Raw genomic sequence first — 22157 nt, forward strand, 5'->3', positions numbered from 1 at the left:
GGGAACTGTTGTACTTGCAAATGACTTACCCGGATCACATGATGCGCTAAATGTAGGGTGGGCCGGTGGGTGGAGGCTGCCGAGACGCGAGCCCAGGTCTAGTGTGGGGAGCCTCGCCAGGCCCGCATCGAATTACCCCGGGGCCCAGCCGAGGGGGTTGCAGGACGCCGCTCCTCCTCCCTTGCAGCCCGCAGCTCAGGAAACCAGAGAGGCGCTTGGGGTGGGGTGGGGTGAGCTGCGGGTGGGGGGCCGAAAACAAGAAACCCCAAACAAAAGAGCTCCGGGTCCTTCTCCCCAGAAACAAAGCCCCGCCGCTGCGGGCGAGCCCCGGGGTGGGGCCGAGGGCGGGGGCGGCGGCGGGGAGGGGCTCGCTCAGCAGGCGCTAAGTCGCTTTATTGCCATAAAATGGGGCCCCCGAGCCGCTCCGCCCGAGGATTAGGAGGCGGGCTCTGAGTGTGATGGTTGAAATCCCCTGTGGGAAACTAACCCCTCCCCGTTCGCAGAGGTAGAAGGCAACACCCACTGCCCGGCCCTCGCCTCCCCGCCCGGGCCGCCGGGCTGCGGGGTGGGTCCGCGGCGCCTCCACCCCGCCCCACCCCGCCCCACCCCTGCCCCCGCCTTCTGGTCCCGGGCCTCAGCGGAGCTTTCCTTTCACCTGCACCACCTCGCTGCGGCACCCCAAATAACCCACACATGGCCCTGGAAGCTCAGGGAGCCGCCGGCCGAGGAGACCCGCGGGGCTCGCGGCGGGAGGGACCCCCGGAGGGCAACTCGCCGGGCGAGGACTCGCGCCTAGCTGCGAGAAAGTCCCCTCTTTTGTGTTAGAGCGCGCCAAGCAGGCTTAGGAGGAGAATTCGGGGACCCAGAAGGCGCGCAGCCAGCTCTGGCCCCCGCCCCTCGCCGCTCCCGCCCGGGTGGGGGCGCGCAGTGCAGGGAGGGGGCCGGCGTCCCGGCCGTCCCCGTGGCTCGCCCGCCAGCGAACTTGGAAAGGTGTGGGCGGAGCCGGCCCGGGCGGCCGGCTGGGGCTGCGGGGCTGCGGGGCTGCGGGGCCGCGCGCGGGGATCGTCCCCGGACGCTGGGCATCGACCGAGCCGGGCAACAATAGGGTCGGGCCGGGGCAGCCCCGCGGGCGGTGCCCTCTGCGCGCCGGTGGGGCCGGTGGGGCGGGCGAGGGCCAGGCGCGGCCAGCAGGGGAGTCATTGTTTGGGTTCCGGAGAGACACACGTTGCGGGCGAGGCGGGGGCGCCCCTTCTCCCTGCGCTTCACCTTGGCGGGATGAATGGGGGCGAGAGGGAGACCCGCGCTTGGCCTCGCCACCTCAGGAGAAGTGGCCCCTGCCCGCGCCAGTTCTGCGGGAAAGAAAGGGGCAAACTTGCAGCACTGGGGCAGAGGAAGCGGGAGCTACTGACCCCCGCGAGGCCCAGGGGCGGCAGGGAAGGGAGTCCAGTGCCCTGAGCGGAGCCCGGAGAAGCGGGCGGCCCAGAGCCGAGTCCTTGACGCTTTCCCCAGCAGCCCCTCCCTCCCCGCCTCCGCGCCCTGGGGAGCGGATCCGCGGGATTGTGGGGCGGGAGAGGGAGGAGGCGGCCGGGCAGACCTTCAGTTCCCGCGGCGGCTCAGAGGGCGCGCGGTCAGTGCCGCGCCTGAGGGTCGGCAGGGGTTGGGAGCAGACGGGGCGGAAGCGGCCGGCGGGCAGGGGTGGGAGGCTCCTGGCCAGCCTAGGTGAGCGCGGAGCTCCGGGGACCGCAAGACGCCTCTGCCCCGCGCCCCCGCCCCGCCCCGCGTGGGAAACCGCCAGGGCGGCGGAAAGGCCGGGAAGGGGAAGTTTGTGTGCGCAGAGAAAGCTCTGCTGTACTGTGGCGTGGAGTGGGGTGGGAAGAGAAACAAGGGAGAGAGTGAGAAACAGGAAATGAGAACGAAGGCACGAATGTGAGCCAGGGCCAGCCGGGCTCCCCATCGGTGTGGCAGTTTCCAGCCACTCCAGGCCCGGTGTGCGTTCTTAATCACAACAAAGGCGGCGTCTGCCCGGTGCGTTCTCTGCCTCCAGCCACTCCTAGGATGTGAGGAAAATGGGAAGAGTGGTGCAGCCTAGAGGAGTCCCAACAGCCTAAGATGCGTCTTAGGAAGACAGCAGGATGCAGAGGAGGGGTCTGTCCCGGTCTTGAGGTTTCCAAGAACAAATGTCTGAAATTTGTGGAGCACTCCTGGAGCGAAGTAGCCTTAGCGGCGGGAGCGGGAAGGCGCGGGCGCAGCGAGGGCGTCGGGAGCCCAGTGGGACTAGAGGGTAAGGGGTCGGTCGCCGGAGTGCAGTCTCCGTTCCGGGGAACGCAGCCGCAGCTCCCACGCTCTGATCCGATCCTGGGCAGAGGGCAAACAGCCCTTGACACTCCACAACACCCGGATGGGGAAACAGCACGAAAAGACAAGTTTGAAAAGCAGTAGATTATCAACAACTGCGCAGGATTTCAACGAGAAACTTGCCTTTGCTAGAATCACTGAAGTTTCCCTTTAGGTGGGGCAGGGAGAGGTAGGGAGTGAAGGAAGGGAGTTTTGCTGTAAGGGTGGAAGGATGCTGTAAGAAATTATGTCATCGTGGCAGTTCTTGTACTAACAGCTCTTTCTGGAGTGAGCTGAGTGGCGGACAGACCATAAATATATTCTATAGCGAGTGCTTCTGCACGTGGAAAAGCAAACTGCAGTCCCTTCCTATGGCAACAGCCATTGGCATGTTAGGAGAGTGGTGAAGGACAGAAAATAAACTACAAGAAACCATTCCAGAGGAATAAGGAAACTAGGGGTAGGTCAAGGTTAGTTTCTAGAGTCTGGAGAGCCTATGTGGTTAAAAGAAAAAGTACATCAAGCGTTGGGAAAAAAAATGCTTGCAGATTTTAAAAATCGTTGACAGATAAGGAGTAGAAATCTTACATTAAATCAACTCCCTAGCTATGAAAAGCGAAAGGATAAAGAAGAGAAAAACAAGCTTAGAAAAGAGAATCATTTCGTTGTGTGGACTGAGGGTAGGTGTAGACGAGCAAAAACATTGAAAGAATAAAAAGCATGGATGATAACTGGAGCGAGATCACTAGAGATGTGTGTGTGTGTGTGTGTGTGTACACACAGGCATGCGTTTCTAACTCAGTTCATGTAATTCTATCTCTGTATAGAACTTGGATTTAAAGACAACTAAGGTGTGAACAGAAGGGAAGAAGATAGGAAAAGTACACTACCTTTGCAAAGGTGCGCATTTTTAATTTAATGTTTAGACCTTTCTCCTCTCTTCTTCTGTGTTTGCAGAAAATGTAAAGATGGCAAAATTATTTCAATCCTTAATTCAGGAGGACCATGTAAAAGAATGTGTAGGGAGAAAGTGCAGTCGTAGAATCTGGGGCTTGAAAGTATGTGTCAAATACTATATTGCTTCAATTCTGTTTAAAACCAAGATGATTTTGGTAAAAATGATGACCCATTTCCCTAACTCTATATAAAAACTTCATTTACTTAGTCTTAGATAACCAAAAGAAGAATGAATTATAAACAAAGAAGGTTGGAAGAATGAATTATAAACAAAGGTTAAGTTTGGTATTCTGAAATTTTTTTTTTTTTTTTTTTTTAGATAGAGCCTTGTTCTGTCACCCAGGCTGGAGTCCAGTGGCAAGATCTGGGCTCACTGCAACCTCCTCCTCCCCAGTTCAAGTAATTCTCCCGTCTCCACCTTCCAAGTAGCTGGAATTACAGGTACGTGCCACCAACTCCGGCTAATTTTTTTGTATGTTGGCCAGGCTGGTCTTGAACTCCTGATCCCAGGTGATCCACCTCGGCATTCCAAAGTGTTAGGATTACAGGTGTAAGTCACTGCATCCAGCCCTGAATTTCTTACACATAACACATGCATTGGATTTCTTTTACCTGACACATTGTCCAAAAAAGCACAACCAAACACCCTCAAAGCAGGTAAAATATCTAATTCAAACAGAAAAATTTACAACTAGAAATAATGTTGTTACTATAAAAGTAAACGTTACCTGCCCACAAACTTTTTGTCAGATCTTATACTCAACCAGTGGTGATATTGTCTTTGAAAATTAGTGGTTAGAAAAATCTTTTACAGTATTAAGAGCATTACCTGTACCACACCCAGATTTCTCTAAGGTAAAAACTCTGTTCAATATCTGTGTACATTTAGAGATTGTAAGGCTTTGGGTTAGTGAAACCATAGATGATTTAGCACTGATATAATTTCAAGAAAGAGGGTAGGAATGAAGTCCATTTCAGAAGTAAAAGCTATGTTGAAATATTCTATTTAACTAGAAATAAAAATAAAGCTGATTTCCAGAACTCTGAACAAATTTTAAAACACAATCTTGATTTTTTTCCTGAGGCCCAAAGTGAACATGTACTGTTAGGTTTTCAATGCCTATATTTTTCATGTGTCATATCTTGGCAATAATGTGCAGCAAAGGGGAATTTTCCCGTTCAAGTATGAGAAAGTGAGAAAGACATGTAAAAGCCTTACTATAACTGCAAACAGCTGGTGATATTATGTGATTACTTGGTAAACACCATGTTTTGATTTGTGCGATGAGCTGTCTGCAAATTAGGGGAAAAATGCCGTTTCATAACTTTGTTTTGTTGCAATCAATACAGTTTTCGATCCTTCTAGTTTAAATATCTTCATCACATCTTCAAATGTGTCTTCCTTTCCATCTTCTTCCAGTCACTTCGTTCTGGTGTTTTCCAGCCTTACCTCCACTATCATGTCCGCTGCCCATCTCTGAGCTCTGCATCTAGCCCCTTTTCCCTCAAATCCACTAATTATATCTGTCTTTATAAACCCAAGTTGGCACCAATACAATACGATGACTTGTGAGGGCCCCACTTCCGTTTTCATACCTCATACTTTCCCCTCCAGTTGATGCATATACCTTGCGATGATCTTCCTCTGTCTTCTCTGGAATCTTCTAAAAAGGATTCTTGGATACTCTGCATACATGTATACATATCCATCCTCTCACCAAAACGTTACCTTTCCCTTTTTGGAGCTTGTTATGGTATAACTGAAAGAGTGCTTCAGGTGATGACTAGCTGGTTTTTCACCTTTTTTCTGATTCTCTGTTTTTCCACCTACTTCAATAATATTTCCTTCACATCGAAGGATTAACGTTTATTAGCTGCTTACCTGAGCCAGTGGGAGATATATTTGCCCAAGTAAGCATCCAATAAATGTTGATTCCCTCATTTATTTTTCAGGTTCTCAGACCTTTCTATTTCCATGAAGTATTGTTGGCCCACCTATTACATGCACACTTATTACACCTTTCAGAACAAGAGCTATACTTTAATCACCTATTTAGCCTTTCTTTTACCCTCACACTGTTTTGTGTGTAGTAGGTGATTAATGAATGCTTCTTGAATCATGAAATAACTACAATATATAAAGTTAGAATGACATACATTAAACATGATTTAGCAGAAAACTTGAGTTTCTATTTGAATGCACATATTGAAAATAACAAAATTCTGTAATGTGTCAATAAATACCTTTTGAACATTAATTCTGGCAACGTTCCTCAAGCAACTTTCTTTTAAGTTGAAGTTTTTACATAAATATATTAGATTTGGAGCATTTTTGCCTAATTCCATTTTCTCTTTCATATGTGTCATTTAAAAATCATTCAATCCATTATATTCCTCTTTGTTTTTTATTAAAATTAGACAGCATTCTATTGTATTAAATTAAAAATGTTCAATTTTTTAATACCAGAAGGAAAATTCGCAGTAAGTTTGTTTTAAAAAATGACATTTGCAAGTTTTGAGTTTATAAACATTAGAGTTATAAAGTAATAATCTGCGTTTTAAAATATAATAAATTGAGACATATGAGATCTGAACTATAGGTATCTTTGCTTTTTTAACTTTACAAATGAAAGTAGTACTCTCAACAGAAATAATTTAATTCCACTAAAGTATATCTAGTTTACAAAATACTACTTTAATTTCATGCTATATACAATACATCAACCTAGGTATTAAGATGAGCTTAGATAAAACTGATAAATAACTATATAGCATGTAACATTAGAATTTTCCCAAATTTTTGCAATCGTATTTACATAATAATGAATATCTTAGCTTCTGTCTTGTAAAAAATATGTATATGTATTTATTTTAGTTTTCCGTAAATTGTGTTACTGAAACAGAGAATATGAGTTTGTTTTTACTGTTCTAGACACCTACTGCCAAATTATTTTTCAAAGGTATTTTAAAAGTTTATGGCCAGCTGCAGTGGCTCACGCTTATAGGCTCAACACTTTGGGAAGCGGAGGTGACAGTATCTCTTGAGGCCAGAAGTTTGAAACGAGCCTAGGAAACATAGGGAGACTCTGTCTCGACAAAAAATTAAAAAGCTGAAAGTGGTGGTACGTGCCTGTAATCCTGGCTACTTAGGAGGCAGAGGTGAGAGGATTGCTTAATGCCAGGAATTCAAGGCCTCAGTGAGCTAAGATCAGCCTAGGCAATTGAGTGAGACCCTGTCTCTGGAAAAAAAAAAGAGAAAAAAAGTATTTTACCAGTTTACAATTGCACCATTATATTTGAGATTGCCATTTTCATTATGTTCTTGCTAGTATTGGGTGGTGCTTTGAAATATAAGATCTTAAGTTGGTAAACAAGAATGGCTTGAGTTTTAATTCTTTGATGAGTAAAGATTGAACTCCAATCTAGGAATATAAATGAGTCATTGGTGGATGAGATGCTAGCAACTCCTATTGCATAGCCTGGCTAAGAAATTATGCGAAACTGATGTCAAATTGCTGTGCTAAGAAATGAAGGTTGGAGGAGAGGGTATAGCTCAAGGGTAGAGCATTGGACTGCAGATCAAGAAAGGAAGGTTGGAACAGCTATGAAAGACATTACAAATTCAGAGTCTTAGAATTCAGCAACTTGATATTTTGAGGAGGGGTACAAAGAAAAGAGAACAGGAAACTATCTCTCATATTTCATTCTTTAATTCAGGAGGATTCATTTATTTTTAGTTTTGATGAATTTGAGAGTCATCAAATAGGTAATTGGTTCTACCATATTTGAAGCTGAAATAAATTAGAAAGCTGATAGAAAAGAGTGGAGAGGGAGAAAGAAATGAAACCTGGTCAGTAACATAGAAATAAAATGAAATGAAAATGAGACAGGAAAGAAGGGAGGGAGAGAGATTATGATATTGATTTCCATAACTTTCATCTACAAACAATGGAAAACATAGCTAATGCCAATTAAAGGTACATATTTTTGTCTATCTCTTGCAATGAAACAAGAAGTCCAAAAATAAGCAGCCACAGTTGAAGACTGTGCAGCTCCCTGGCACCCCAAAGCCCCAATCTCATTTTATTTTCCTGCTCCCCTTCTTAAATATATAGCTACCCCTCCCACTCCATAGTAGGAAGAAGAAAAAAGGCTAAGAGCAGAACCAATTCTCTTCCATTTAGAAAGCTTTAGAAGCCTCAACCATATCTTCTGCTTTTATTTCAATGGTTGGAACTGGGTCACATGACTTCCTGGAGACCAAACAGAAAAGCAGACAGGAAGAAGGTCTCTTGGATGGAATTTGAGACAACCACTATATAGTGTTTCATAATGTTTTAGTCCTAAATTGCAAACCACTGTATTATTGAAGCTCTCTATTGAATTCTTGCTGGCAGACAGGAGAAAAAAAGAAAAATATACCGTTGGGTTACAAGTTGTGGGCCATCATCATTTTAAGGACATTAACTCATTAACTCATAAACTACAAAAAAAAAAAGATTGATGTTTCTTAACATATATTTTCTGTATGATGCAGTCAATATATTATTAAAGTACATAAACCATAATGTAGTCCATTTTAAATGAATCCATGTGTGATTTACCCAAGGCATAGTGTGAATCTCAGTTTAGCTTCACTGAGTTACATAGTCTGGTTGTGGCTTATCCTTGCACTCCATGAATTTACATGTCTCTGAGAAACGAACATTAATTTTTAAAAGTTGAATAAGCAAACCACTATTAAAAAAGTTAATCTGTGTCTCCCAAAATATAAGATGTTTTGCATTTCACATTCAAATGAGAGTGAAGCAGCAACGCATGAGCTGATGCCCAGAGCCAGAAAGACAAACCAATTCCTGGTTTTGCCACTTGATTGTGTGACCTTTGACAGGTTGCTCAATATTTCTCGGTGTCATCAGTTTCACCCCCACCCCCAGTACAACTGGGTTTGGCACCTTCTTTTTGAGGATGTGGACAGCTAATGAGGTCTTCCATACCTTCCCTTACAAGATTGTAAGCTCTACAAGGCTTGACAAGAATTGTGTCTGACCACTTCTCAATTATCATCAGTGCCTAACTTGGCATTCAACACACAGAAAGTCCTCAAAGTTTTTTGATGGAAGAATGAAAGTAACTTCCAAAAGGCATAGGATATTGTGGGTACCCTGTGATATCTGTAAATATAGTTGCCTACCAGAATAATAAAGCTGTTTGTTTGTCCTATTTGTCAAGAAAAATAATTTAAAGGAATATATACAGTTTCCGTACTTTAGTTCAATAAAATGTATGTACTCAGTTAATTTAATTTGTAAAGATTAGTATTTGACTAGATTTGACATGCATCTCTTTTAACTGATTCAGCTTCCAAGTTAGAATACATATAAAGTTAAAATAAATCATCTCTGTGTATTCTTCCAAGTTAGAATACATATAAAGTTAAAATAAATCATTACCTACTACAACTTTAAACTTAAAATCAATTCTTAATAAAGAACTTCCCTTCCTTCCTTTCTTTTTCTGCCTCCCTCCTTACCCCCCTTTCTCCTCCTCCTCCTTCTTCTGCCTTCTCTTTCTCCCTCTCTGTCTTTCTCTCTCTCTCTCCATCAAGACAGAGACAGATTGTAGATAATTAATCCATGAAGCATGATGAGTTGGGTTTCTTGGTTTTAAAATTTTATCCAGTTCACAAATTAGCTTTATGAGCTTTTTATACAGAATTCAAATACAATTTCATTCTCAATTCCAGATAAAAATGGTCATAGCAAATAAAGAAATATCACTGTAGATCAAATAAAAACTTTTCTTAAAACTCCCTTAAATGGCACTCCTATTTTTAAACCAACATTTATTAAGCATTTACTATGTGCCACACACTGTCCAAAGCATTTTGTATATAATAATTCACTTATTCTTCATGGAATCCTATGAAGCTATACTATTGTTTTTATATCCTTAGGGTGAGCCTTGCCAATTTATTGCAAGTTGCAATACCCACAAGCACTCCTGGTCCTCCTTCCCTTTTATCTTTCTCTATATAGTGCTTATCACCATCTAATACAGATGGTGCCCAATTTACTATAGTCCAACCTATAATTTTTTGACTCTAAGAAGCTGTGAAAGGGATATGCATTCAGTAGAAACCATACTTTGAGTCCTCTTACAACCGTTCTATTTTTCACATTCAGTAAACTACATGAGATATTCAACACTTTATTTTAAAACAGGCTTTGTGATTTTTGCCTACAGTTAGCCTACAGTTTTGCCAACTGTAGGCTAATGTTAAGTGTTCTGAGCAAGTTTAAGGTAAGTTAGGTGCATTTTTGACTTACAATATTTTCAATTTACAATTGATTTACTGAGACATAATCCCATTGTGAGTTGAGAAGTATCTGTATACTATATTGTTGCTACATGCAGTCTGTCTGTGTCTGTAGCCCACTTCCACTAAAGTAGGAATTCCACAAGGGCAGAGAATTTTTCCATTCTGTTGACTGCTGCAGCCCTTTGTGTAGAAAAGTGCCTAGCATGTAGTAGGCACTCAACAAATATTTGTGAATGAATGAATTCCCATTGCATAAATAAGGAACATGAGGCATCTGATGCTTTTAAATGGCTTTATCTTCAAAACTACAGTTACAAGGATTTTGTACAGTTCATCAACAATAGGTATCATGGAAACCATTTTCATATGTCACTTGTTGGCATGAAAGAGCTTGATGACCTTACCAGACCCAACAGATGGCTGTGGTCTCATGACTTCCACTGGTTATCAAAGATTATGACAAGAACAAGTTTCTTCAAACATGAGAATGAAACTAGGCCATGAAGCTTGGCTATTAACTACCACTACTATATAACTGTATATTTGTATTTAACCTACTGAGTCAGTTTAAAATTAGTTTAGTGTCACATTTTTGTATTTCATGTCAATCACTGTGTATTTGTAGTCCACAAGGCATTTTTAGTCTCAAGAACTAAGCGCAGTAACAAGGGAAAATATATGTATGGCTGAACACTGTTTGTATTTTAATTCACTGAGAGAAAAAAATTAGATGGGATCATAATATTTTCATCCTCACATTATGCCTGGTACTTTTATGCCTAAGTATTAAGATGATAGGTGCTATAGAAAGGGCAAATAAATACAACGGAGAATGTCTGTTTAGTTATTTTAGAGCTGCTGTATTGAAATATTGTCTTGTTTACAATTTTCAACTCAACAAATCCTCATCAATTATGAAATATTTTTCTCATTGAATTAAGCAGGGTGACTGTATTTTCTCAAGAGAAAACATCAGGTGAAATGTAAGGCTTACTTTGAACATTTATAAATTTTCCTATATGAATAAAGTTCTATAGCTTTATTATACTACCCACCCCACCCCTACACTAAGCAGAAAGTCTACATAGTATTTATTACATAATGAGAAACAATTTAAATTCCATTATTTATTCCTTTGGATCTCGAAGCAGTTTTTTCCCTATTGCAATGAAAAAATAAAACAGTTTGTGGAATTTAATCACTGTCCAACAGGCAAAATTTTGCTTGGTCCTGTCCTGCTGACCATGCAGAGATTACAACGAAGGTAACTGTAGACAGAAGTGAGGGAGCAAATGTGACCATCATATCTTATGGAACAAAGTGCTATGTAGTCTGCCACCATTGAACTTGTGATTATTTTTTCAATGGGATTATTATATTAATATATCATGTATTCACTGATCAAAATTACTCTTTAAAAAAATTTGGTTGAATAGGGTTCGTTATCATGATACAATTTGCTATTAGCATGCCTTTTTGTTTCATTATGAGTTATGCTCATTGTTTATATGGCTTCTTGCCTACTAGAACTGTTATCCACATGCATGAGTTCACTGGGCAGCCACTGAGATAAGAAACATATGGCTGTGTCTGTTGTGAAAATCTAGACACACACCATGCGTAACTCTATCTCTTTTTGTGCGTGTGTATTGACTTGTGTCCATTCATGCACATCTACTTTTGGGATCCCTATCTCTTACAATCATGTGCTAATAAAAATATTTATATAATTTAACCCCAGCAGTATTCACAAATATCACTTTTATTTAGTAACATGTAATCAAGCCACAAATAAATATTTTGCCATTTAATCTAGAAGCATCAAAGTTACAAAGGAGATATGTAATTCTCTATAGATTTGGCAATAAAACCTAGACTTCAGATTTTTAACTCCTGTCTCTGAGCCTGATCTTGGATCAGGTAGCAAGGTTAATGGTAGACATCCTCAAATACATTTTAAACCTATATGCAAAATGTAGTGTATTTCTTATTCTTTGTATCACAGAATCTAAGAATTATCTTTTTACAAGCAAGGAAATTTAATTCTTTGAAATTTCAAATCTAAAGGAAGGTTTTATTTTTAACTTGAACATGTTTTTAAAAAGCAATTGCCGTAATTACCTTAGAATTTTGTCAAAGCAGGACCTCTTTGAAAATTGGTAGGTCCAGATCTTAACGTGAGCATACAGAAAGTCTTTAAAGGGCTTTAATAGCCAGCAAAGCACATCTAAGTTAAAAGGCGAAAGGTTTAAATGGTCAGAGACCTTTGAATAAAAAAGAACATTAAGCAAACATCTTAGCCACAGAGTTATAAATATGTCAGGAATACAGACTTTCCTGTCGCTCTATGGGCAGAGTGATTGTTCCATGTTGTTGACCTTCAGTAAGTCAGTTAACCCTTCAGTCACCTTTATTTTCCCATCAGGAGCAATACCTGCTTATAAAGGACATGCTAGACCACAGATCTAAAACAATATGATTTTATTGCTATTATTATCCCCAACAGAAAAACCATTCCTTTCTGCAATAATACAGTACAAAACTTGACAAACCTCTATGTAGACTGTTGTCAAAACACTTGGTGGAGAAAAAAAGATTAGGGATACTGGTTTTTAAAGGGGTAAGGAGCAATGGTTAGAACCAAATCTATCTGTGTCATATGTTTTCTTTTAAAAAACAGTCTTAATTTAGTTTCCTTTGCCACACTATTAGTAAAAAACTGATGCTGCTTTACAATTTCATGGAGTTTTTAATTTGGAATACTATTTTCTATCAGTTGTTGCATTTTCTTCTTACAATATATGTATAAAAATCAAAGTGCTAAGTGTTTGATATGTATTTTCTCATTTAATCCTCATGATAGCCAGAGAGGTAGGTGAAATCTTTTCTATTTTACAAAAAAGAAAATTAAGTCCAATGAAAGTTAACTTGTTTCCAAGATAACACAGCTAGTAAGAGATGGAGCTGCGATTTGCACCCATGTTGACTGACTTCACACAAGTCCTCTTAATCACTGTGTATCCTATACCCAGTACTGATGGAGATAACTTATTGGTGAACCTTTAGATACTTAAGTGTTGAAGACTTGCCAAGACTGCGTAGACTGTGCATGTCAGATTTGAATTTATGGATCCCAGCACATTGTTCATCCCATTAAACTGAATTGTCATTGAAGGCTTTTTATATCCCCATTTTGGTTCATGACTAAGGAGCTAGGAAAAGATTAGTGAACTTTTCCCTAATCCTTTACCTAGAGACTCTTAAGTTTTACATTTTTCACATAGTTGAGACATTGCTCCTTGTATATGGAATAGTGCCGACTGTAAGAGCCTCCCCTGGAGAACAGGTGCACACCTTTCTAGTGGTAGGAATAATTTTCCAAATTGGAGTTTTTGAAACACTGTTCTGTAGAATGCTGATAGGTGATGCTACACAAAGAGTTCTATGCTCTCAAATATTTGGAAAAATTTTGGTTACTCAATGTTAAACATCTTTCTTCAACCCTTCAAAGAGGGTGCTGCAGTGGCTGTTAATTTGTTAATTGGCATTGTGACTCCGGGAGATTGGGCCACATAGTGTACAGTGCTTCCCCAAAATATGTAGTCAGTTTTTTCAAACTCACTTTCTAACACTCTGGGAATACTTTCCCAGGAACCTGAGTTTCAGAATGCTCTTTTGGGAGTTAGCGTACTGTCCAGAACTCCTGCAACATTCCCCGGTCAGTTGACTGTTTTATACCGCCAGTCTGACCTCTGGCTTCCAAAACCTCGTCTCCTATCCTTGCTTCTTTTTTCCGTAAGAAAACAGAAGCCCCCAGGAGTGATTTTGCACACATACTTTCATAGCTCAACTACCCGTCTTCTGACAACTCTGCCTTTCCTCCTCCTACTGTGGGTAAACCATTAGTGATCCTATCTAAAGCCAACTCCTCCACTGTGGGCTTCCTTCTCTCTCACCCATTTGTGTATATTGCTCCAATAATTGTTTTCTCATTTCTCTTTTTTTTTTTTTTTTTTTGAGACAGAGTCTCACTCTGTTATCCAGGCTGGAGTGCAGTGGGATGATCTTGACTCACTGCAACCTCTGCCTCCCAGGTTCAAATGATTCTTGTGCCTCAACCTCCCTAGTAGCTGGGATTACAGGCGTGTACCACCGCACCCAGAAAATTTATTTTTTGGATTTTTAGTAGAGACGGGGTTTCACTATGTTGGCCAGGCTGGTCTCGAACTCCTGACCTCAGGTGATCCACCTGCCTCAGCCCCGCCAAGGTGCTGGGATTACAGGCTTGAGCCACTGCCCCCCACCTGTTTTCTCACTCCTGTATCACCAGTTTTTCCTTCTCCACTGAATTCCTCCCTTCAACATACAATATGCTATAATTTATCCAGTTTTAGAAAATAAAGTTAAAAACCATTTTCCTGACCACAAAGTTTCCTCCAGCTCCCATCCCATTTCTCTGTTCTTTGTCACAACAAAAGTCTGCCAAACTGCTCTTTTTTTTTTTTTCTGTACTCAATCTCTCTCCTCCTATCTTCTCTGGAAACCAATTCAGTAAGACTTTTATCCCCACCACTCTGCTTACTAAATCTGCATTGGTTAAGGTCAACAACAATTAACCCTAGTATTTAAACCTAGTGGTAAATGCTAAACTTCATCTTGACCTGTGAGCAGCACCTGGCACTGATTGCTAGCTCAAGTAGGTGGAGTTTAACACAACACTAATAGTTAAAGAGATAGTTTAACACCTTGTCTGCCTGGAAACATTTTCCTTCTCTTGCCTTCCAGAGGTCCACATTCACCAGGTTTTTTTTTTTCCCCACTCTGATCTTGTCAGTGTTGGAGTGTTTGTGTTTATTGTTGGATCTCTTGTTTTTGTTGACAGTTCTCACTCCGTCACCCAGGCCAGAGTGCAGTAGCATGACTTTGGCTCACTGCAGCCTCTGCCTGCCAGGTTCAGGCAGTTCTCCTGCCTCAGCCTCTCTAGTAGCTGGTATTACAGGCGCCTGCCACCATGCCCAGCTAATTTTTGTATTTTTAGTAGAGATGGGATTTCACTATGTTCATTAGGTTAGTCTCAAACTCCTGACCTCAGCTGATCTACCTGGCTCGACATCCCAAAGTGCTGGGATTACAGGTATGAGCCAGTGTGCCCAGCTTGTTGTTAGATCTCTTCATGATCTCAGCCCACTCCCTTAGTGATCTCAACCAGTCTTGATAGACTTTAATGCCATCTATGTGCTGACAGCTCTCAAATGTGTATCTGAAAGGTGCACTTAACTGTAGATTTATATATTCTACTGCCTGTTCTATAGCTATACTCATATGTACAATGGGGACTTAAAATTTACCTTTTCTAAAACTGAACTCCAGATCTTACCTGACTCTATTCTGACCCTAAATGTATTCTTTGTAATCTTCATCTCAATGAATAAAAATTACTTCTTTTCCTCCATTGTTAGCCTAAAAGCTTAGTATCATCTTTGACTTACTCTCTCATGGCTCATGTATGGCCAGTCAGCAAGCCCTATTGACTTCTTACCTTCAAATTATATCCAGAATCTGATATTCAGTCACCACTTCCATTGTTACTACCCTTCATCTTTCACCTAGATTATTGCAGACACCTCATAAATGGACTCCCTGCTAACATCTCTCGTTATAGACTCTTCTCATGGTACTATCCAGAGGAACTTCTTAAAATGTAGTCAGGTCTTACAACCTCCCTGCTCAACATCCTCACTGTGATGTCTCTTCTCACTCGTCATGGGCCAAGTCCTTGCAAGACTTCTAAGATAGTCACGTCATGGCTACCTGCGACCTCTCCAATCCCATCTCCCATGTTTCTCTCTCATTGATTTCCACCCTCTCTGGCCTCCTTGTTGTTCTGAGCACACCAGAACATCCTGTCCAGCTGTGCACTTGCTACTCCATCTGCCTGGGGGCCTCTGCCCCTAGATACGTGCTGGTTGCATTTCCCCACATTCTGGTTTCTGCTCTCCCAGTCAGTGAGGCCTTCCCAGACAACCTTTTGAAAAATAACCATCTGTTTCTCACCTCATCCCATGTCCCTTCCCTACTTCATTTTGCTCTGTACATTAACGTGAGCAATAAATGTAGTTTGTTTGCTTGCTTTTTATTTTCTCTCTCCCTCCACTGGATTGTAATTTCAGTAAGGACTGATTTTCTTTTTCTGTTTCACGGATGTATTCACATTACCTAGAATAATATAGAAGTACCATTGCTACTCGGTATAGATCTACTGAATTAATTATTGAGTAAATTAGTGAATATCTCTAATACATTTTAAAGCAATTCTTTCTACCCAATTGTCATTATTTACTCATCAATGGAGAATTAGTAGCGTAGTCTCCCTTATCCGAAAAGAAAATGCTCCAAGACCCAGTGGGTGCCTAAATGGTGGAAAGTACCAAATCTAATTGCCATCAATTAGAACACATTTTGTTCGTGCCTTTCATTCACCATTGTGATGCCTTTTCCATCTCAACTATTCATGAACTCTGGCTGTAACTTTTGCAGTTTGAGGTTCAACAGCAAAAGTAGCATGAATTTCTTTTCCTTCTTCACAATTTCATGGATAGAAGCTTCATTCTTACTGTAGATCTTAGCAATGTCAACAAACTCCTTTTTTTCCTCCTTATTGAGAACTTTCACATTTCACTTAAAGAAAACACTTGATGGCTTTTCTTTGGCATATCTGAATTGCCAGCATCAGTATTCCTGTGCTTTGGGGCCATTATTAAGTAAAATAAGGGTGACTTGAACACAAGTACTGTGACAGCACAACAGTCAACGTGGTCACCAAGATGGCTACTTTTAAGGGACACAGGGGGGGACTGGGGAGCACAGTGTGGATACACTAGATAAAGGAACAGCTCATGGCCTGGGGTGGACAGGCCAGAATGCACAAGATTTTATCACAATACTCAGAACTAACTTTGAGTTTACTTCTGGGATTTTCCATTTAAATATTTTCAGACTGTAGTTGACCTTGGGTAGCTAAAAATACTGTATTTTCAATGACTTTAATTCCATGAATTAAATATATAAAACTCTTATTAACCAGTTATAATATAATAAAATAGTGATGCTCTGTCCCTGATGATTAATTTCAGGACTTTAAATAGGCGATAAGTTTTTTTAGCACTTGGTTAAATGATTGTTAACTTATTTAGGTAATTGCAAGTCTGGATAGAGAATTTACTTTAGAGTACAAGAGAGGACTGAAGAATAGTTTTGAAGACTAGGGTTTGAAATAGGATGAAGAAATGCCAGTTTGGAGACATTTTTGTATTACTCTTTTCATTTAAAACTATAATTGCAACCAGATAAAAATAAAATGTGATTAAGTGTTTCATCCATGGAAAAAAGCTGTACAAGCCTCAAACTAAGAAGAATTTCCAGGCTGGGCATGGTAGCTCACACCTGCCGTCTTAGCACTTAGCGAGGCTGAGGTGGGTGGATTGCTTGAGTCCAGGAATTCGAGACCAGCCTGGGCAACAATGGGAAAACCTGTGTTTACAAAAAATACAAAAATTATTCTGGGTGTGGTGGTGCTCATCTGTAGTTCCAATAACTCTGGAGGCTGAGGCAGAATTGCTGGAGACTGGGAGGCAGAGGTTGCAGTGAGCTGAGGTTGTGCCACTGCACTCCAGCCTGGGTGACAGAGCGAAACCCCATCTCAATAAATAAATAAGAAGAATCTCCAAACCTAGAAGCAAGTAAAAGGAAACTAAGATATTCTGGCTTGGAAATGATTGAAGCTTATAAATATACAAATCAGGGAATAGGCTTGACAGAAGTAACTATCTGCAATGTGATTTGAAGACATTACAGTGATGAGATTAAGAATAAAGATCACTCTTTATGTGCTTGTGAAAGTAACCAACCAAAAATATTAGGAATAAGAAATAATCCAATTAATTGGCAACATGTTAAAAAATGCATGTTGAAAAGAAGAGAGAGAAAGTGAACAAATGCAAACTAAGGAGTAGTAGCACTCCCGGAGAATAAAAAGGGCAATGAATACCACAAGGTTGGTTCATTTCTGGCAGTCCTTTCCAAGCATGAGGGTGGCCTGACTTTGGAATATAAATAGATGCTCTGGATGGTACAGTCCTTTAATGAAAAAAACAGTCCACTGGGCTCCTACAGTGGTGAAAATAGACTGAGAGACAACTCAACACATTTGCTCTGATTCCAGATTTACTAAGCCATTTTTTAAAATTGCATTTCGCAATACAGGTGGGTTGGCAGCAATTTTACACTAAGTCTCTCTTATTAATTATTTGTCATTCTGGTACACACAATTCATATGTGACTCAGGGTCCAGATGAACTTATGTTCCTTTCCAGGCAAAATATGAGCTCAAGAAGTTTTTCTGCTCCCCTTTCAAACATTAGCTTCTTCCTTCAGGTTCTTACCCCACCATAGTCACATAATTGTATTACTTCTTTAAGAACCGAAGGTTTTTTTGTTTGTTTGTTTTTGCTAGTACTTTAAATAGGGAGCACTCAGCCTGGGCAACATAGGGTTTCTACATAAATAATAATTTTTAAAAAATCAGCTGGATGCTGTGGCTCATGCCTGTAATCCCAGCACTTTAGGAGGCTGAGGCAGGAAGATCGCTTGAGCTCAGGAGTTCAATACCAGCCTGGGCAACATGGCGAAACCCTGTCTCTACAAAAAATACAAAAATTTGCTGAGAATAGTGGTGTGCACATCAGTAGTCCCAGCTACTTGGGAGGCTGAGGTGGGAGGATTGCTTGAGTCCAGGGAGTCGAGGCTGCAGTAAGCACCACTGCCTTCCAGCCTGGGTGACAGAGTGAGACCCTGTTACAAATAATAATAATAAAATAAAATAAAAATAAAAATAGAGAGGTCTTGAGACCTGAAAGTTGATGGAACAAAAGCATAAATATCAGATAAAAGTAGAAAGATACAGCGATTTCATACTAATTAAGAGCTATCCTTTATTAAATGTTTGCCATGTGCCTGTTACTCTTAACATATATGTTGGGTTTAATTTTCACTTAGTTACAAAATTTGGATGTTAAAGACAAAATGCTTTTTCCTCCTCCATTATAATTCAAATGATGTAAAGGTAAGAGCTCCCAGTCTCCTTGACAGTGGCAGATTTTGTATTCTCCATTCGAGTTTACACAGGAATTTCTTGAATTCAATGAATTCAGTTTAAGATTTCAAATCAGTCAGCTCATGATTCTCAGTTTTTTCTTTGAAGTCACAAGTTGAACTAAGACCTGGGTCAGAAAGGATGTCAAGGAGGGACTGACGAAAACATTGTTCTGGCCTATGGATGAGTTATCTGGTCCAGAGGTTGCCCTCTGTGCTTGTTCAGTACGTCAAGTTATAGCTGGTCCAGCCTGGACTTGAACATGTGCTGTAACTATACTAAGTCTGTACCCTTTCTGTGGCTTCCAGCTGTCCTAGTTTTTTCGTCTTCCTTGTTCCAAATATGGGATTTCATTTGGTCCAGCTGTTGCCTCTTTGCAAACCCCGATTGGCTTTTCCCATAACTACACTCATGTTAGGGACCTCAAAGATGCAAGAACCAGAGTCCTTAGCCACTATTAGTTAACAGCATTTAGTTTGTTAGAGTCAAAGCTTCTCTAGGTCACTTGCAGTGTGGTAGGATTTACCCAGGAAAGCCAAGCTATTGCCCTTCTGGTCTAGGATCTGCTGAATCTATTGCCCACTGTCCTGGGTTTCTAGGCATGATCCTTGTGAATTTACCTTCCTACCTGCCCATCTGAATTTTTAACCCTTTACTTTCAAATTTAAAGTGACATGGTGAAATTTTTGTTCTAGATTGAATATGAACACCCCACTGAAGCAAGAAATACTATTTATTCAATAAGTAGAGACTTGAAAAAGGGATAAACTTACAAACATAAATTGCATTGGTTGAATTTTCAAAAATAATATCCTCTTCTTTTATCCCATAATAAGTATTTACATGGCTAGAAAAAAATATTTTCACAAAATTATATTAGCTAGATCTCTGCTTGAATTTTGTTTATATACAGTTTACCTCCCAGAATCTCTGAGATTGTGGAGTTACACATAACCCATGGGTTAAGTGGTTAAATGTTCCAATATTAGATCACCAGGGTTTTCCCAAGAATTTCTCTTTCCTCCTTTTCTCTGCCAGGGAGCTTAACCTGTCCCACAGAAGAGGCTTCCCTCTAGTAGGCAAAACAAAGGGTGGGCAAGTGTTTTAGGGTTGTGGAAAATGATGTACAGGACCCCAGTCCAAATCCCCTGGATTATCTGCTAGCTGCAAGGAGTAGTGACGGTCCCATCACTGGACCATGGCAGAGTCTGGCTCAAGAGGTGATGGGTACCAGCCAGTCTCTGGCTCTTCCATCATCTTGGGATCTCTGCTCTCCAGGATCTCAAGGTCCTTCTTGCCTATTTAGCTTCTACATCACTAACTATGGGTTCTCCCTGCAGCTTGAACATGATGTCTTGTTTCTTCTTCCAAAGTCAAACTCTTCAAATATATTGCCAGCCACCAAATTTATGCCTAAGCTGGTATCCCCTAAAATTAGCTTTCCCTTTATGAGAAGGAGATTTATTTCTTTGGACATTTCACAGTCAGAGCTAATGGCTTTAAAAATAATATTCTCTATCTCTCTTTCTTCTGCTATCAAGATTTGCTCAGTGTACTTCATATCACAGTTGACTTTGTGCATACAGTTCTCTCACAGGATCATGGTTCTGACTTGCTCCAAGTCTTGTCTAAGATTTGAATTAGTTCATGGTGCAAGTATTCTTTGCATGAATGTTCCCTGGAATTTTGAGCATGCCCCCACATGCAGCAGGTTTAAAATTTTACAGTCACTAACCTAGGTGTGCAAAATTCTAACACTGTTTATTTCTCTACAAGTGAAATTAAATCAGTTCTATAGCTCCTGTTTTTTTTGTTGTTGTTGTTTTAGACAGAGTTTTGCTCTTGTTGCCCAGGGTGGAGTGCAATGGCAGGATCTTGGCTCACTGCATCCTCCACCTCCTGGGTTCAAGGGACTCCTGCCTCAGCCTCCCAAGTAGCTGGGATTACAGGCACCCGCCACCATGCCTGGCTAATTTTTTGTATTTTTAGTAGAGATGGGGTTTTACATGTTGGCCAAGCTGGTCTTGAACTCCTGACTTCAGGTGATCCACCCACCTCGGCCTCCCAAAGTGCTGGGATTACAGGTGGGAGCCACCATGCCCAGCCTGTAGTTTCTATTTTTAAGATGGCAGAAAAACAATCTGAGCAACTCAAGATAACTTAGTTCCTTATAGCTTATATGTGGCCAATTCCAATGAAATCTTCAGTTTGTGATATATTCCCTTCCTTTCCTTTCTTTTCCTCTGGGATAATCTGTGTTGAGAGGAGTGCTGTTGCTTTTGTGTCATCCTCGCATTGGGAGGGGTACTCAGCCCAAGTAATTTCTTCTGACCCTGCCAGCCTCTAGTGAGGTACAGCACACCTGATGGGTCCCTGTTGTAGTGTCCTGGAATCTGCTACTGATACCAGTGTTTCCGTATGACCTACTGTCTCGGCATGTACACAGTCTTGGTCCACTCTTGGTTGTGCTACTTCTATGTATGGAAACCTTTTGCATAGACAACTTTCTCAGCCCTTCTTGTGCATCCTTCAGAGGCTGTGTTGGAGACTTCCTCCAGAACGCACCTTCCAAGCTGATATCTTGGGAAGCTAAGCCACAGTCCTTTCTGCTTTGAAAATCTCCCCTGAATGTAGGATTTATACTCCTGTCTCTCTTCATAATTTTTATTCCAAATTGGTACAGAGTTCTGGGAAGTTTTCAGAGGCCTCTGTATGGTCTAGTCATGTTTCTTCCAAACCAATTCATTCCAGCCATTGGATTCCTCTCTTGTCTCCTTTGGGATAAAGGAACCTGCTCTGTAATCAGCATACAGGTTTTTCTATACTACAGTTTATGATATAAAATGTATGCTCTGAGTCAACTAATAAGCACATGATAGAGAATGAGGTATCCATCCTCTCAAGCATTTATCCTTTGAGTTACAAACAATCCAATTACATTATTTAACTTATTTTAAAATATACATGTTATTATTGACTATAGCCACCTTATTGTGCTATCAAGTAGTAGATCTTATTAATTATTTCTATTTCTTGTTTTGGAACACTTAGCCATCTCCATACCCACCCCCGGCCCTCCCACTTTCCTTCACAATGTCTGGTAACAATCCTTCTACTCTCTCTGTTTCATCAAATCAATTGATGTGATTTTTAGGTCCCACAAATAAGTGAGAATGTGATATTTGTCTTTCTGTGCCTGGCTTATTTCACTGAACATAATGATCTCCAGTTCCATCCATGTTGTTGCAAAGGACTGTATCTCATTCTTTTTTTTTTATGACTGGATAGTATTCCATCGTGTATATGTACCACATTTTTTTTTTATCCGTTCATCAGTTGATGGGCAGGTTGCTTTCCAATCTTAGCTATTGTAAACAGTGCTGCAACAAGCAT

The 22157-nt window shown here is 41.1% G+C and overlaps 1 protein-coding gene and 1 long non-coding RNA gene across 12 annotated transcripts in view; one reads left to right on the forward strand and one right to left on the reverse strand.

The window, feature by feature from the left end:
* The window catches only part of KLF12 (KLF transcription factor 12), a 462415-nt gene extending 462146 nt beyond the window's left edge, over positions 1–269 (reverse strand). Inside the window, exon 1 of one of the 2 annotated variants that reach the window (XM_064369123.1) lies at positions 30–269. The gene's annotated coding sequence lies outside the window, so the exon portion shown is untranslated. The remainder of the gene's footprint in view (positions 1–29) is intronic. The other variant, XM_012442844.2, reaches the window with a different exon arrangement.
* A 1309-nt stretch (positions 270–1578) lies between these two features.
* The window catches only part of LOC105730676 (uncharacterized), a 458472-nt gene continuing 437893 nt past the window's right edge, over positions 1579–22157 (forward strand). For 5 of the 10 annotated variants that reach the window (XR_010339737.1, XR_010339739.1, XR_010339745.1 and 2 more), the window contains exons 1-2: positions 2314–3234; positions 3611–3732. This is a non-coding gene — a long non-coding RNA (uncharacterized LOC105730676). Of the gene's footprint in view, positions 1628–2312; positions 3235–3610; positions 3733–22157 lie in introns of those variants that run through there. The other 5 variants (XR_010339738.1, XR_010339744.1, XR_010339740.1 and 2 more) reach the window with 3 other exon arrangements.

This window comes from Aotus nancymaae, unplaced genomic scaffold (assembly GCF_030222135.1).
Source record: "Aotus nancymaae isolate 86718 unplaced genomic scaffold, 86718_ANA_hifiasm-v0.15.2.pri h1tg000088l, whole genome shotgun sequence".
In the NCBI taxonomy this organism is placed as follows: Eukaryota; Metazoa; Chordata; class Mammalia; order Primates; family Aotidae; genus Aotus; species Aotus nancymaae.